Source organism: Schistocerca cancellata, chromosome 5 (genome assembly GCF_023864275.1).
Source record: "Schistocerca cancellata isolate TAMUIC-IGC-003103 chromosome 5, iqSchCanc2.1, whole genome shotgun sequence".
In the NCBI taxonomy this organism is placed as follows: Eukaryota; Metazoa; Arthropoda; class Insecta; order Orthoptera; family Acrididae; genus Schistocerca; species Schistocerca cancellata.
In genome coordinates, this window is record NC_064630.1 from 406,116,903 (window position 1) to 406,134,055 (window position 17,153).

Below are 17,153 nucleotides of genomic sequence, written 5' to 3' on the forward strand. Positions count from 1 at the left end.
CTGTTATCAAAATGAAGCCAGTGGAAGTGTAATGTAATTGGAAAGCGTAGTATATTATTTAGTAGCATACGAAATGAAAAGTTTTGTGTCATGTGAAACAGATTCGCACAGAGTTAAAGCATGAAGCGAAGAATTAAGTGCATTACTGTACTACTCGTTGACGAAACTATTCTCTAGTGTGCGGGAGAAAGTGTAATTAAATAGCTAGAGCACAGCAAACAGTCTTAAAAAGCGATGAATTGACACTAAATGTGACTTAAGATTGAGGTGTAAGCAATACAGCCTATTCCAAAACATCTCCATGCGGCCCTGGCGCCCATCAACGCTCGTCAGCCCGCCTGGGGCAGGCGCAAGCAGTATAGTTTATTGTAGTTAGTTTATTGGTTTTCGGGACGTGCCCATACAGCCATATAAACCGTGGAATGTGGGTCATGATGGTACGAACGTAACGACAGGACAACACCCAGTCCCCCAGCAGAGAGAATCTCTCACCGTGCTGGGAATTGAATCCGGGCCCCTTCAGTTATCAATCTGTCGCGCTGACATTGCATCTGCCGAGGCGAGCTAGTAGTCGAGTTGGCTGTCCACCAGGTAGTCCTACTGAATGTGTTTCGTGCCTGCGAGAACCCATTAGTCACCCATTCCCACGGTCGCTCGACCAGGGCAGTGCCAAGTTCCCTACGGCCATCGTGCCTGACAGCCCGTGCATCAGCTGTTTGCCCACAGCTGCCTGCTTGCGCCTGACTGCAAACAGGTGAACACTCGAGATGTAACAGCTAGAAATGTGGCCAGATTTTGATAGAACATTGAGCCACATGAGCTCAGTCTAGTCAGCTGAAGTTATCGAGGATCATTTGGCGTCAGAAAAATGAACAGTAGAAAAAGTGGCTAGACAGTTATTTAATATGCTGTCCATAAGCTATAAAACAAAAGAACTTTCATTAGAATTCTGCAAAACCATTATCATACTACCAACTATGTAAAGTATGGTTAAATTTTAGAGGGACACTAATCATTTTTGGATGGAATGGTCAAGCGTAAGTACACTGCTCTGTTTTTATTATTATGGTGGGAGAGATAAAATACTAGTTTACCGTTACTTTTGTTTAACTCTGACCACATTCTAAACAGGGTAATCAGTCATGGAGGACTGCCTGTTATTATGCTTGAGTAGTAACGCTAGGTGCCAAATACTGATGGACTTTGGTACTTACCGTAGAATAATGAAGGGAGGAAGAAAGTAATTTGTGAAATTTCGTCTCACTCACAGCCACAGCCCATGCAGTGTCGACCGTTTCGGGACGATTTAAACCTTTATCAAGATCCTCATGTTTCATTGCGCAGTGGCAATATCCATTATACTTAAAATATAATTGAATGTAATTCTGAATACAAACATATTTGATCACTGCATCTTCCGTCGCTACAGCTGTAAGTTGGGGTAGTGGATAGAGAGGACGAAAATTTAAAAAGCATTTATAATTAAAACTAACGATTCGTTAAAGCACCAACTAACTCGCTAGAAACACATGACCTAATGTCAGTCAATGGTAAAATGGCATAGTCCCTTACTTGCATGGCAGCTATACTTAAATAAAATTTCAGGGAGACCGGTTGGCGGGGGGTGGGGGGAGGGACACCAACGTGAATGACGTCAGAGACAAGGACGTAAATGCTGAGAATCCATGCAAAGAGGAGAATACGTCTGCATTAACACTGAATACCGATAAGCAGAATAGTAACAAAAGGAATAATTCCTTCTCCACCACAACTGCACCACAAACGAGCAAAAGGCGGAGCTTCAAAGTGACTTAGATCGATGTCAAAGCCGCCCCGCTGAAATTAATAAATTCCATAATTTCCATTTTATTTGAAAACCGTTAAGCAAATTGGGGTTCAGAGTCGTTTATCCCACCCATTAGGAAAGCCTCTACTCGCGGTAACTTTCCTCTGCACGCATGCTGCAGTCAGGCTGTGCAAAGATTCTTCCTCCAGAAACAGAGAACATCTCCAAATCCCGTGATCGAATTCACTTAAAACATTTCAGTACTACGAGTTAATCGCGTTCATGGTAACTATGACTGAGCAGTTGCAAAACTTTACCTTACTTCCATATGAGGCTCATCATTCGAAGCTACCAAATTACTTACTCTAAGAAAACAGTTTGTGTATGTGTCTCACCAACTGAGGAATGCGCTGCTTTTAAATAAACACCAGAGATGATGGCACATGTTTGGTACTGTTATGAACAGGAGAACTCAAATTCAATTATTACTCCCGAATTACTAGTAAAAACTCCACGATTCGAAATACGAAACCCTTCCGAACGGTAAGTGAAATTAATGAAGCGCCGTGCTGCGGCTCGCGTTGGTGCTGTTTGTAGGTTTCCGCCCTCTGTTGCAGGCCAGGTGGTATCATTTAGTTGGCATGGTTGCGGTTGTTTGTCTTCTTCTCGTGTTGACTTGCGCCACTCGGTTTCGCAAGCGTTGGCTGTCCGCCAGTGGCAGCAGCGGCGGTTATCGATATGTAGTAACTGTTGCCCTATCTCTGGGGCGACGTCGTTGTTTTTCCGGGTAGTGTGAGTGTGCGAGTTCGGTTGGGGACTCAGGAGAAGCCAGGTCCTGGCAGTGCCAGAACACGCCGGGACTGCTGGCGGCATTCTTGGACTGCCAGGTGGAAGGGCTGTGGTCACGAGGGAGCACGACTTCGTCGTAAACCGGATCCAGCAAGCTTTAAGATGAGTGCATTTCAACACAAGTAGAGAAACCTCCACCACTGTGATATCTCGCGATTCTCCAGCTTGGGTTCGTGTTGCTGCTCGTAGTGTCGCCAAGGCGAAGAGCAGCGAGTGGAGTGCTTGGGGAAGGCGGATCTGATTAGCTTTTCTGGACTTATATACTGCGTTCAACTTGTTACAATTTGTTCAACCAGCAGTAATTTTTCTTGCCTGGTGGCCGCTAACGCCCCAGTTACGTGCCGTGGGGCATAGTGTATGTAACGGCAGTGTATGTTTCCTCACTTTGCCACTGCTGTCCGGTAAGGCGCGTAGTTTTGACAGCTTTCTTGATTGTAAGCCGGTCGGAGATTCTTCTATTGTGGTGTTAGTGATTCCTTTCTCGTTCCGGGCGCTCTAAGCACAGTAATCTGGGGACGTAGTGCAGACCGCCGGTTCCAGCTTTGGCGTATTGTTCCATTGTTGCATTTGGTTTATCGGACGTCAGGTAGCTTCAGCAAGATTATCATTAGTCATTCGTTAGACTGCCACTAGTCTGAGTTACCATCTTGTGAAGTGAATGTAACTTTTAGCTGCCTATCTCATCGCTCACGAAAGTGTTTGCTGCCGGACCTTCTCAGAGGTCGATTCCTGGAGCACCGTCTGGATCAGTTGCTTGTTTTTTTTTTAATTAATTTTTGCTATTCTATTTGCTGTTTTACAGCAGGTTTCAATTTTTTTTATATTATTGCCGTTCCTGGTGTGTAAGGCCTTCAGCCGTGATTGTGGTCATTTGCCTTAAAATTCAAATTTGGTATTTGTATTTTAGCAGTGAGCCTTAAAACCTTATTTATTACCATTTCTGACGTCTGATGCCTTCTGCTGTGTTTGTGGCGACTTACCTTAATATTTCAATACCTGTAAGTTGTAAATTGCAGCGAGTTCTTAAAAAAATTCTTAATTTATTGCCATTCCTGGTGGGTAAGGCCTTCTGCCCAGGTCACAGTGGCTTGCTTTTAAAACATTATGTGTTTTATCTGTATTTAGTGGTGATTTGCTAAATTGTAACTCACTGAAAACACTATTATTTACGCTGTTGTTTATTCCTTCATTAACAACGTGTGGTATTTTTTATTTATTGTTGTCTGGAATTACTGGTTTAAAATAAATTGTGTGTAATTGTAAAAGGCAACCAGTAGTAACTGATTACGGCCCTGTCCACAATCGTAGGCGAATACTGCTTTCCCTTGACTACTACCAGGTTTCTCGTGTGCTCATCAACAGAAATAGAAAATGCATGAAACCAAGTTCCAGGGAATATTCATGCTTATCATACCAGCGACCCGACCAAGCGCGAGCTCCCAAAAGGGCCGGCCACTGGCTGTTGCCATGAGGAGCGGTTTTTGTAAGAGAGTGGTGATGGATAGCCAATTGTGAGTGGGAGATGCTCTAATTTGCAACGAAGTAGCATCGTCAGCCATTCAGAAAGGATCCCCAATAGTGGAAGCTGCAAAGACCAGTTTTTTTAAAAAAGAGTAGGGTGAATTTCGTTGCCAATAGAGCAGAGTGAAACAAGCAAGTACAGTTCGATTCGAGATAGTCTCTTTGTTAGGTCTCTCCGGAGAAATTTAGCACGATTGGCACTACATTGTCATAGTGCACTAGAAGTCTCTGTTTCCCTCACCGGCAGATTTAGATACGTACATCCCCAAATTCATTATTGCAGAATTACTTCTTGGATACACAGTGTATGAGAAGAGGATGGTGGTGATTATGCCAAAATGATATTGTCGCATGGTACATATTCTCTTCCCGACCGCTTACAACACACAAAAAACCACCTTGGCAGCCCTAAACGAGTCTGCCAGGCATTATTATACAGGATAAACTGTAAGTGTTTGAATTTCCGACATATTAGCTTGGTAACGTGACGACAAAAGTAAAAGTACGAACTGAAGTGTTTGTGGTTGGCTGCTGCTTCTCAAGAAGTGCTTACACAGCAGGACGTGTAATTTGTCTACGAACCGCTCTCATATCTGGCAACGACTTGATGATGCTCACTTCTAGTGGAAAATTGGTGGCATCCACTTCTCGTGTGGGCTTTGTGGACTGCAAATGAGAGAAAGAGTAGTATGCTATCTTAGTAACGGGTATCAGTGATGAAACCCATTTCTGTCCCCAAAGCTTAAGCCATACTTTTATTTCTGCCACAGTTATGAGGTATTTAACCGCAGACTTAACTATCAGCTGCGCGTGTTGTCACCAGAAACGCATTAAACGTCCTGACATTTGTAATACTGTAGCAAAGCTCTGATAAAAGCGATAGTAACGCTGATGTAATAAACGTTAATGTACGTAACCATACGTTTTATTGGAGATATATTTGAATATCAACGTACTTACAAGTGACATGGGAGTTATTCCGTCTTTTGCTACTGTGGTGGTATCTCCTTTGGACTAAATTCGACTCGCTTTATTGCAGAGCATCAATAATGTTCAGTTTTTGGCTCCTTCATGTATTTTCCTATACTCAGGCGTCAAATTAAAAAGGTCAGCAATAAGCCTTCCGTGGCTCATTAATAATATTGTGGAACTTTTTAGTCATTCTGCCTACAGACAGCTATACTTTGTTCACCTGAGCTGAAATCTATTGTAAACAAAAATATGCTCTGCCATTGCTCATCGGCTGCATTGCCCCTGCGTCTGGTTTCCTAGTACGTACTGGAAGAAGGCATTTCTTATGAATTAAGTTGGTTCAAATGGGTCTGAGCACTGTGGGACTTAACTTCTGAGGTCATCAGTCCCCTAGAGCTTAGAACTACTTAAACCTAACTAACCTAAGGACATCATACACATCCATACCCGAGGCAGGATTCGAACCTGCGACCGGCTATGTATTAAGTATTTTGTTGTTATTATAGCGAAAATCCCCCCCCATGAACCATGGACCTTGCCGTTGGTGGGGAGGCTTGCGTGCCTCAGCGATACAGATAGCCGTACCGTAGGTACAACCACAACGGAGGGGTATCTGTTGAGAGGCCAGACAAACATGTGGTTCCTGAAGAGGGGCAGCAGCCTTTTCAGTAGTTGCAAGGGCAACAGTCTGGATGATTGACTGATCTGGCCTTGTAACAATAACCAAAACGGCCTTGCTGTGCTGGTACTGCGAACGGCTGAAAGCAAGGGGAAACTACGGCCGTAATTTTTCCCGAGGGCATGCAGCTTTACTGTATGATTAAATGATGATGTCGTCCTCTTGGGTAAAATATTCCGGAGGTAAAATAGTCCCCCATTCGGATCTCCGGGCGGGGACTACTCAAGAGGATGTCGTTACCAGGAGAAAGAAAACTGGCGTTCTACGGATCGGAGCGTGGAATGTCAGATCCCTTAATCGGGCAGGTAGGTTAGAAAATTTAAAAAGGGAAATGGATAGGTTAAAGTTAGATATAGTGGGAATTAGTGAAGTTCGGTGGCAGGAGGAACAAGACTTCTGGTCAGGTGACTACAGGGTTATAAACACAAAGTCAAATAGGGGTAATGCAGGAGTAGGTTTAATAATGAATAGGAAAATAGGAATGCGGGTAAGCTACTACAAACAGCATAGTGAACGCATTATTGTGGCCAAGATAGATACGAAGCCCACACCTACTACAATAGTACAAGTTTATATGCCAACTAGCTCTGCAGATGACGAAGAAATTGAAGAAATGTATGATGAAATAAAAGAAATTATTCAGATATTGAAGGGAGACGAAAATTTAATAGTCATGGGTGATTGGAATTCGAGTGTAGGAAAAGGGAGAGAAGGAAACGTAGTAGGTGAATATGGATTGGGGCTAAGAAATGAAAGAGGAAGCCGCCTGGTAGAATTTTGCACAGAGCACAACTTAATCATAGCTAACACTTGGTTTAAGAATCATGATAGAAGGTTGTATACATGGAAGAACCCTGGAGACACTAAAAGGTATCAGATAGATTATATAATGGTAAGACAGAGATTTAGGAACCAGGTTTTAAATTGTAAGACATTTCCAGGGGCAGATGTGGACTCTGACCACAATCTATTGGTTATGACCTGTAGATTAAAACTGAAGAAACTGCAAAAAGGTGGGAATTTAAGGAGATGGGACCTGGTTAATCTGAAAGAACCAGATGTTGTACAGAGTTTCAGGGAGAGCATAAGGGAACAATTGTCACAAATGGGGGAAAGAAATACAGTAGAAGAAGAATGGGTAGCTTTGAGGGATGTAGTAGTAAAGGCAGCAGAGGATCAAGTAGGTAAAAAGACGAGGGCTAGTAGAAATCCTTGGGTAACAGAAGAAATATTGAATTTAATTGATGAAAGGAGAAAATATAAAAATGCAGTAAATGAAGCAGGCAAAAAGGAATACAAACGTCTCAAAAATGAGATCGACAGGAAGTGCAAAATGGCTAAGCAGGGATGGCTAGAGGACAAATGTAAGGATGTAGAGGCTTATCTCACTAGCGGTAAGATAGTACTGCCTACAGGAAAATTAAAGAGACCTTTGGAGATAAGAGAACCACATGTATGAACATCAAGAGCTCAGATGGAAACCCAGTTCTAACCAAAGAAGGGAAGGCAGAAATGTGGAAGGAGTATATAGGGGGTCTATACAAGGGTGATGTACTTGAGGACAATATTATGGAAATGGAAGAGGATGTAGATGAAGATGAAATGGGAGATACGATACTGCGTGAAGAGTTTGACAGAGCACTGAAAGACCTGAGTCGAAACAAGGCCCCCGGAGTAGACAACATTCCATTGGAACTACTGACGGCCTTGGGAGAGCCAGTCCTGACAAAACTCTACCATCTGGTGAGCAAGATGTATGAAACAGGCGAAATACCCTCAGACTTCAAGAAGAATATAATAATTCCAATCCCAAAGAAAGCGGGTGTTGAGAGATGTGAAAATTACCGAACAATCAGTTTAATAAGCCGCAGCTGCAAAATACTAACACGAATTCTTTACAGACGAATGGAAAAACTAGTAGAAGCTGACCTCGGGGAAGATCAGTTTGGATTCCGTAGAGATACTGGAACACGTGAGGCAATACTGACCTTACGACTTATCTTAGAAGAAAGATTAAGGAAAGGCAAACCTACGTTTCTAGCATTTGTAGACTTAGAGAAAGCTTTTGACAATGTTGACTGGAATACTCTCTTTCAAATTCTGAAGGTGGCAGGGGTAAAATACAGGGAGCGAAAGGCTATTTACAATTTGTGCAGAAACCAGATGGCAGTTATAAGAGTCGAGGGACATGAAAGGGAAGCAGTGGTTGGGAAGGGAGTGAGACAGGGTTGTAGCCTCTCCCCGATGTTATTCAATCTGTATATTGAGCAAGCAGTAAAGGAAACAAAAGAAAAATTCGGAGTAGGTATTAAAATCCATGGAGAAGAAATAAAAACTTTGAGGTTCGCCGATGACATTGTAATTCTGTCAGAGACAGCAAAGGACTTGGAAGAGCAGTTGAATGGAATGGATGGTGTCTTGAAGGGAGGATATAAGATGAACATCAACAAAAGCGAAACGAGGATAATGGAATGTAGTCGAATTAAGTCGGGTGATGTTGAGGGTATTAGATTAGGAAATGAGACACTTAAAGTAGTAAATGAGTTTCGCTATTTGGGGAGCAAAATAACTGATGATATTCGAAGTAGAGAGGATATAAAATGTAGACTGGCAATGGCAAGGAAAGCGTTTCTGAAGAAGAGAAATTTGTTAACATCGAGTATAGATTTAAGTGTCAGGAAGTCATTTCTGAAAGTATTTGTATGGAGTGTAGCCATGTATGGAAGTGAAACATGGACGGTAAATAGTTTGGACAAGAAGAGAATAGAAGCTTTCGAAATGTGGTGCTACAGAAGAATGCTGAAGATTAGATGGGTCGACCACATAACTAATGAGGAAGTATTGAATAGGATTGGGGAGAAGAGAAGTTTGTGGCACAACTTGACCAGAAGAAGGGATCGGTTTGTAGGACATGTTCTGAGGCATCAAGGGATCACCAATTTAGTATTGGAGGGCAGCGTGGAGGATAAAAATCGTAGGGGGAGACCAAGAGATGAATACACTAAGCAGATTCAGAAGGATGTAGGTTGCAGTAGATACTGGGAGATGAAGAAGCTTGCACAGGATAGAGTAGCATGGAGAGCTGCATCAAACCAGTCTCAGGACTGAAGACCACAACAACAACATAGCGAAAATGAAACTCTGACAACTGCTAAGGCATCAAATTTGTTGAATTTCTTTGCTAATCTATGCGCTAAATGTTAAGTTCACGTAGTTCTTGTATCAGTCAGTCATTTGGTTTCGTTGTGCTTCGTTTTTTAAAACTTTCTTACAAAATCGTAAAATTCCCCAAACTAAAATTAAAGAAAGGTCGTTTTACTGTGAGGAAGGAGAAGAGGGATGCATGTTTCGGAGTTTACCATGGGCAAATTATCATATCAGTATACTTCTGCACACAATGAGGCTTGCAGATTTTGCTATCTCCTCATTTAAGAGGTTGAAAGTAGTCTGTTACATTTTCCAACTTGTAACTGCTCCTCTTAAGATATATTGGAAATGTTCGTTGACGAAATTCGTTCTCCGACCAGCTAGCGGTAATATTGTCTTATGAGGAACATTAAATTAAAAAAATCTGTCTTGCCGCACTGTATTCACGCCGAGTGCGTATCAATGATACCGACCAGTTCAAATAATTATATGCTCCCCGACGTGTACGAGTACAGCTACACGTTGTTGCACACCAACGGCTATCCTTGTACTAATTATGGCTACAGTCCCTGTAAGGTAATAGTTTACCCCACTAAAGTTTTCAGTTTACGTAAGCTCAATAGTTCAAATCGGTACAATAACTTTCTAACGCGGCAAAGAATATTTATGCATACTGCGCTCTGTTACTTGATCTATGACGTCGCACAAATAAATATTTCATAAACACACAATATTAAATGGTTTGGAAGAAATGTCACACAGTAAATCCACTTTATGCTGTTTTATTCTATACTATTCACGTCCTATCATTGTATTAAGGAAGTAACTTCTCCCTAAGCTGGGTGGAATTAGTTACGTAAGTTTTCATCAAAGAGTTTGTAACAAGATCCAGATTTCATTTGCTACTTTAACGAAACTTCAGTACTTTCCCATAATTCACTACCAATGTTCGGTTCCTTTGTCGGTAAATAGCCAACAGTTTATTACTTTGGGGCAAAGTTCAGTCTTCTCTGCATTTCAATTTAAGACAATACCGGATCTTTTCCTCTCTTGACTTTACGTAGTGATATACTCAAGGTTGCTGATCTACCTATTTCAAGTTTAATGATTCCTAGCAGATCGCAAAATTTCCAGAAATGCGCAATAACAATCTCGTCGTGCCTACGTAGAAGAGCACACGTTGAGATACAACCTGATCCAGCAAGCGCTAGCAGCACATTAGCAATGTGTGATTTTTTTCCTTCTGTATTGCGCAGTGTCCTCAAAGAGTACTCACAAAGAGTATTCTTTGAGTTCACTCGTTCATATTCCGTTGGATAGTCGATATTTCTTAGGCACTGATATTGATTGTGTAGCAGACTGGTAATCGCTGTTACGGTCATGGCCGAGCATATTCCGTTCTGTTTATGAGCTATATTCGATACGCACTCGAATTTAGTGAGACGGTATTTCATTCACCAAATAGGATTTGCTTCTTATATGCTTTTTCATGTACACGTTTTGGAGGATGCCTTTGTGTGACTGTGTTGGGGGCGTTACGTGTATAATGTAATCTTAATCGCCTTGTGCTGTGTAAAATCTTTGTGTTCTTAAAACAAAAAAATAATCAAAGTTATATGAAATCTCATATCTGTATTTCGAACTCATTCCATTCATAAATTTAATTAAATGAAGTAGGTGACAAGTTTTGCAGGACGGTAGTATTGAAAAGCCATGAGGCTTTGTACCAATGCTTCGTGCTTCTCTTGTCTTTAATTCAACCGGTACCTCAGTCAGCACCAATTCTGCTCATAGTAATTATTCAAATAGCAAACATTTTTTTTCCACTACAGAATTACTTTCAGTTCACAGAAGGTACTTTTGTCTCGACATTTTCAGAAGAGTGAATACTCTGTCATTCTGATACTACGTCTTTTGAAAGCGTGGCATTACCAGGTCACAACAGTGAAGTATGACAAATCTGCGAATGAATAAATGCTCACTCTTGGATACATATCCTGCTGGTCATGTGAAAACTGAATGTTGTTTCTGGGATTCAATCTTTGCTTCAGTAAAGAGAAAATGAATCAGTGACCAATAGTACAACATTTCAGAGGGTAAAGTATGTTCTGTTACACTTATATGTGTGGGTGTATGTGATAAATCATTCATGATATTACTCAGACTGCGTGGTATTATTTTATTTGAGGCTGATTTATTTAGAAAATGAACATATTTTGTGCGGAGTTTGGTGAACTCCGAAAGTGGTAGCACATATAAACATGTAGTTTATTTTACAGACACCATACATAGGGTCGGCCCTGCTTTGATAAATAAAAGTAAATTTGCTTTTGATTTTCTAGGTTACTTAATTTTTTTATTCAATAAATAACATTTTTACATTGAACTTTGGTTTGCCGGGTATAAATGTCTTCAGTAAAACTATATTAGCAGCTAAGTTACAGCTTATTACATAGTATAATGGATTGTGCTAATAACACAGAATATTGTGCAATAAAATTTACAAGACACTTCTTTTCTTCTTTTGTAAGGAACTGTAATGTTCAATGATCGTGTGTGCCTTGTGAAAATTAGTGGAATGTAGGATGGTAATAAACTCAAGTAGTTAACTATATAGGGAATAGTGAGAAATGTATTATTAGGTTTAATGGTAGCTAACTGTGGAATGGAAAGATATCTTAGAGGATACAAAATCTTTTTGGCTATAGTATACTGTCTGCTTTGCTGAGTTTGGATAACCCTGTAGGACAGGTTTCATTTTTGTAAAAGTGGTTCAGTGTATAAATGATTACTTACTGAAGATAGTTTAAGAAGTAAAACAAGAAAGTGCGAAGGATTGGGGGAGAATTTTTGAAAGTGGTAGTACAGTCACCATTTTCTTATTTAAATATAAATGTAGAGTGACAGTTCTATTCTATTTCAGTGAAATACATTATCAGAAGAAGTAAGGAGAAGAGTGATTGTTGTGGGGTATTCTCTTCATGGCATAATGTGCTTTTAGACGAAAATTTTCTGTGTTAATCTGATTCAAACTTTCTTGCAGGGAGTTACAATGTTCGCTTTGTTTTCTTGAAATATCTATTCTTAGTTGCACGTCGTGTTTTCTGTGTTAACGACATTCATTTGTTACATAAAAATGGTGTAAGAAGCCGAAAGCGAGCTCATGACCAAATAAATATAATTTTCCAGAAGATTAAGCAGTGTTTCGCCATTATTACGGTTATCACATACTGCCGAGCACCGACGGAAAATCCTTTTAATATCATCTCTGTGTTTAGAAATTAGAAAGACTTTAGTTTTTCACTAAAAGTTACTTTAAAGTAATGTGATTACTTCTATGTTAAAAATCATGTTTTGTATCTCTTGATGGATAAATAGTGTAATTAGTGAAGGGTACATAATGTAACTGATCATGCGAAGGATTGGGGGAGAATTTTTGAAAGTGGTAGTACAGTCACCATTTTCTTATTTAAATATAAATAAACATCTTACTCAGGCTGGAAAAAAAAGCGAATATAGCACTGGTACTGGTGGATGCGCCGATTCCGCCGATGTAGACTTCTCCAAACTCCCAGTCGACCTTGTACACTCCCGCAGTACGTGTACCACTAGAGGCACAAGAAGGCATTGCAGTTATTGCTGAAACGTCGGTTTTACTTGCTGGCAGTTACTTCACAGTATGACGCAACCGCAACGCCATACCGGAAAAACGTTTATGTCTACTGACTCTGGCCGCGGAAGCCACCGCAATTATAACAACATTTCCGATCATTATCTGTTATTGGCTATGAGAGGAAGTGATGATTGTCACGAAAAAGTGAAGTATCTACTCTACGCCAAACCTTAGATAAAAGCAGAAACTGCCGAATAAACCGTCGAATGAAAATCTACAAAAGGAAAGAATAAAGCAAAACAACTACCAGTAGCGTTTATAGGATATTTTATGATATGGAAGCTAGGAGGCTAAATAAACTCGAAGCGGGAGGGAATAGCGTTGCTTCTTGTGCGTAATCTGAGTCCAGTGGTGGGCTCTCCGTTTCAGATGTGTCACAAGCGAATACAGTCAATGGAATATCTGTTACTAAAGCTGCAGTTCCCACGAAAAGAAATCTCCTGCCCTCAGCTCCGCGCTGCTCTGATTTCTGGGTGAGTTTATCTTTGCTGAGAATACTTATCGCAGTTCTTGATTTGCGGAAGACTGACTTTCTTGTGGAAGTCGTCGCTAGTCAGAACCTTCGTCATTTAGGACTCACTGGAAAACGTCACGGCGTCGTTCTTTGAACAGATTTATCGCAGGGTCCTTTCGTTTCGTGCTAATCGCTCCTCTTTTGCTACTGACAAGATCCTTTTCTCAGAAACTATGAAGTGCTATTAGCTGCTCGTAATAAGTTTTGCATCAGCCTATAAACATAGTACTTTTTTCGGAAGTCTCTTTCTTAGTTCTCTCCTGACGGCCGGGAATGGCTACGTTTTGTGTAATGCAGGTAAAACTAAACCTCCATTGTCACTGAAACTCAGTAGAACACGTCATGTCTCTTATTGTGAACGGTATGATGCAGCTTGTGTGCACGGTTCTGTCCGTCAACATGACTGCAACTCACTAAAATACACTATCTCTCTTATTCTGAACAGTATAATGCACCTTGTATGCACCGTTCTGTCAGTCAACATGCTACGAAGGGTCATTTTAATTTTACACCGTGTAGGCATTGCCATTTACCATTAACAAGAGTTGTCAGCAATGCAAATTGCCCGACAAATTTGCGTACACCATCCTTAGCATGTTCACCCGTCACTGAGAGACATGAAGTTTTGAAGAGCGGCGTCATAGTGGTGCCAAGCGTCAACATCAACAGCACCTGACCGCTACGGACAAATTCTAGTTCGTAGTTACCCGGAGGAGGATAAAAAAGAATTGCGTGTTGCCTAGGAGATCTGGGTCAGCCCAAACAGAATGCAATGTCTTTCTCACGAACAATGTGGTCTCTACGCGTCCATTACGAACAAGAATCTAGCCCTGCAGCACCCTCGTGCGCGAGAAAGGTGGGGCAGGGAAACACCTGAAATGGTTCCTGTAACAGGGACGTCTCGCTGCCTCCACTGGCGGGTGCATCATTTATTCGATGCCGGATGAAGGTATGAAAGTAGTCGGTCGCGAATACACGTCTTCGGAGTGTATACTGCGTGACAACAAAGGCGAACGACTCAGGAGACAGGTTCGGATGTCACAGCAACGTTGTAAACGAACACATAATTGCCCGGTATACAGGGTGAGTCACTAACTACTGCCACCAAGAATAACTCCGAAAGCATGATAGTAGCTGAAAAGCTTGCGAGCTAACATCCCAAAGATGTTCGGGCTCACATGCGGTTCTTCTTCGTCGAAATGTCTTGGCTCAAAATCTTCTAGGGGCTGAACCGCACGCGTCGCATTACACGCCCTAAATTAGACACTTGTGACTCTTTGGTTAAATTGTCTGGCTGATGGCAAGTGTGCGAACTAAAAAGTCAACATAACATATCATAACAGTACTAATAATAATATCGGGAACTCAATTAACGACCCATGAATGATACAGGCAACACAGTTATGATTTGGTTACAATAATGTTTATTCAGAAAGCAAACTTATAGCGAAAGTGGTCGTATTTAGAGTTACTGTTACACTCGAGAGCATATCCATTTGACACAGTTCGAGCATTCACAGTCTCATCATGAAATACAAGTTACGTACGCGATAACTTAAGAGCTCAAACCAGGCTCGCGGCTGCTCACCGCTCAGAGACTACATCCCGCGATACCACATAACGCGAAATTTTCTAAGTTGTTTCTCTTCCTAGCTGCCTAACGACCGACCGTCCGCTTTGGCGTCTGCATTCCAAACTGTACCCTTTGGTGTCTCCAGCCGAACTGTACTCTTTGGTGTCTAGACAAGAACTGCCTTCTGCCCGTCTCCGACTGCGTTTCCCGCGCGCCGAACATCTTCGCTCAGCTGACTAGCGCAGTTCTCTTTCCTGAATCTGTCCATCTGATTGGCTACAGCTTATTCCACATTATTTTACATTTTAACGTATTTAAATAATCAAAGCTTGACCACTTCCACATTCTAAATAAAATAACAATAATATCCAATACATAATAAACGTTCAGTTCCTTTGCACAAAACCAATACGATTTCCTTCTTAACTTTGAATGTCACGGCCAGTAGCCTTGCACCAATGTGATTTCTGATAAATAAATAAAGAACAAAAGTAACTATTGTGCCCTAAATTTCACAACTGTTCTGTTACCTAATGATTCAATAAGGTGATTAGATATTTTAAACAAATAAAGTCACAGTGTTGATATTTACAACTTGTGTCATTTTAATGATGCACTTCTATATGAAATGTCGATCGTTAATATCGACCAAAAGGTACAGATTTTAGCATTCAGGTCCTTGTTACAACACTTGTTAATTTCACTGTAACAGTAAATCCTAAACTATTATAGATATGATCAATATTCAAGTTTTATTGTGATCACCATGAAAATTTATCGAGGATGGCAGATTAAAATTACTGTGGTTTGATTCCATGGGTTACTACAGAATTAAATAGTTTTCATAAATGTTTCCCTTTATGGCCGATCTTTGGTCCACCATATTTAACACTGCTACGTAGCCTCGGTCACAAATGGCTTCTACCAGGTTTCTCTATGACATAGGCTCTCGTGTGTCTCACTCGCACACTACAGCGCTTAGGCCTCAATAGACAATAGATGCCTGTGAATTTCCACATCTCGTGGTAAATCTGCGCCCTTTGTGGCACGCGGCCCTGGACGACAGGAAGGCTGTCTCTTTGGACCATATATTTAAATGAGAGCGCAATGATCGTTAACTCACAAGTTTGTAGAACAAAAGTTTCATGGGACAACGGGAGCCATAACATGGCGTTGGTATTTTGTTGCTAGGTGCGGTAGCTTCAGAGATATGAAGGTCAACTTTTTTTTATGGGATGCTATAGTTTGGTACTTATTTTGTGATAACGGCTACCGAGACTAATCCAATGATGTGTTATAGTAAAGTCTTTGAAGGTCAACGAAGGTCAAAAAGGTGGCATGAACGTCCATATGCAGAAGGTATTCGAAGTGATGACCTTTGGTATCAATGCAGTGCTGCAAACTTCTTATCATGGATTATTCCTTATTACATCGGCACTTATAGAAGCACATGCTCTGACAAATCTTTCTCGCATACCCTCAGGCGCAGTTGGAACGTCTCTATAAACGATGTCTTTTACGAATCCCTAGAAGAAAAAAATCCAGAGGTGTCAAGTCTGGCGAACGAGCTGGCTACAGCACATCTCCGCCCCGTCCAATCCAACGATTTGGGAATTGTCTCTGCAACTCATTTCTAGCCGTCAGCGAAAAATGTACCAGACACCCATCGTGTTGATACCACATTCTCTTCCTTTTTCCTAAAGGTGTTTCTTCCAATAACAGAACTAATGCTTCTTGCAGGAATGTGGTCTACTTCCTACCATTCAGATTTTCTTCAATGAAACAGGGGCCTATAATTCTGTCCTCCAGAATCTCACATCATATGTTCACTGACCATGTTTCTTGGTGTGCAACTAGCCGCAGCCAACGTGGATTTTCAGCTGCCCAATAATGCAAGTTATGCAAATTAACATTTCCATGGTTCGTGAATCTAGCCTTGTCAGAAAATAAAATCAAATTAATGTGTCATCCCTCTGAATCTGAAGTTGAGCCCATCGGCAGAATTCAGTGCGGCGCATACAGTCCGTACCTGTTAATTCTTGGTGGAGACTGATATGATAAGGATGATATTTATGGCGATACAGAAAACGAACAACACTACTCTGGCTCATGTCAGATTTCCTTGCGATTTGACGCGAACCATCACAAGGATCTCGAACCACAGTGGTAAGAGTACCAATTTCCGTTTCCTCGTTAGTAACTTTCCTTTGCCAGATATTTTTCCGATGCATTAAATATACTGCTGTCCACAATTTATCATACACATATTTAAATGTACGACGTGTAGGGTGAGTACGACGAGGATATCTTTCAGCGTATGAGTTTCTAGCTCTCACTGAATTTCTTTGGCATTCTCCCTAAATGAGAAGCATATCGACTTGTTCTTCGAAGGAATACATCATTCACATTTGCTTGATGCGACGATACTAGTCTTACCGT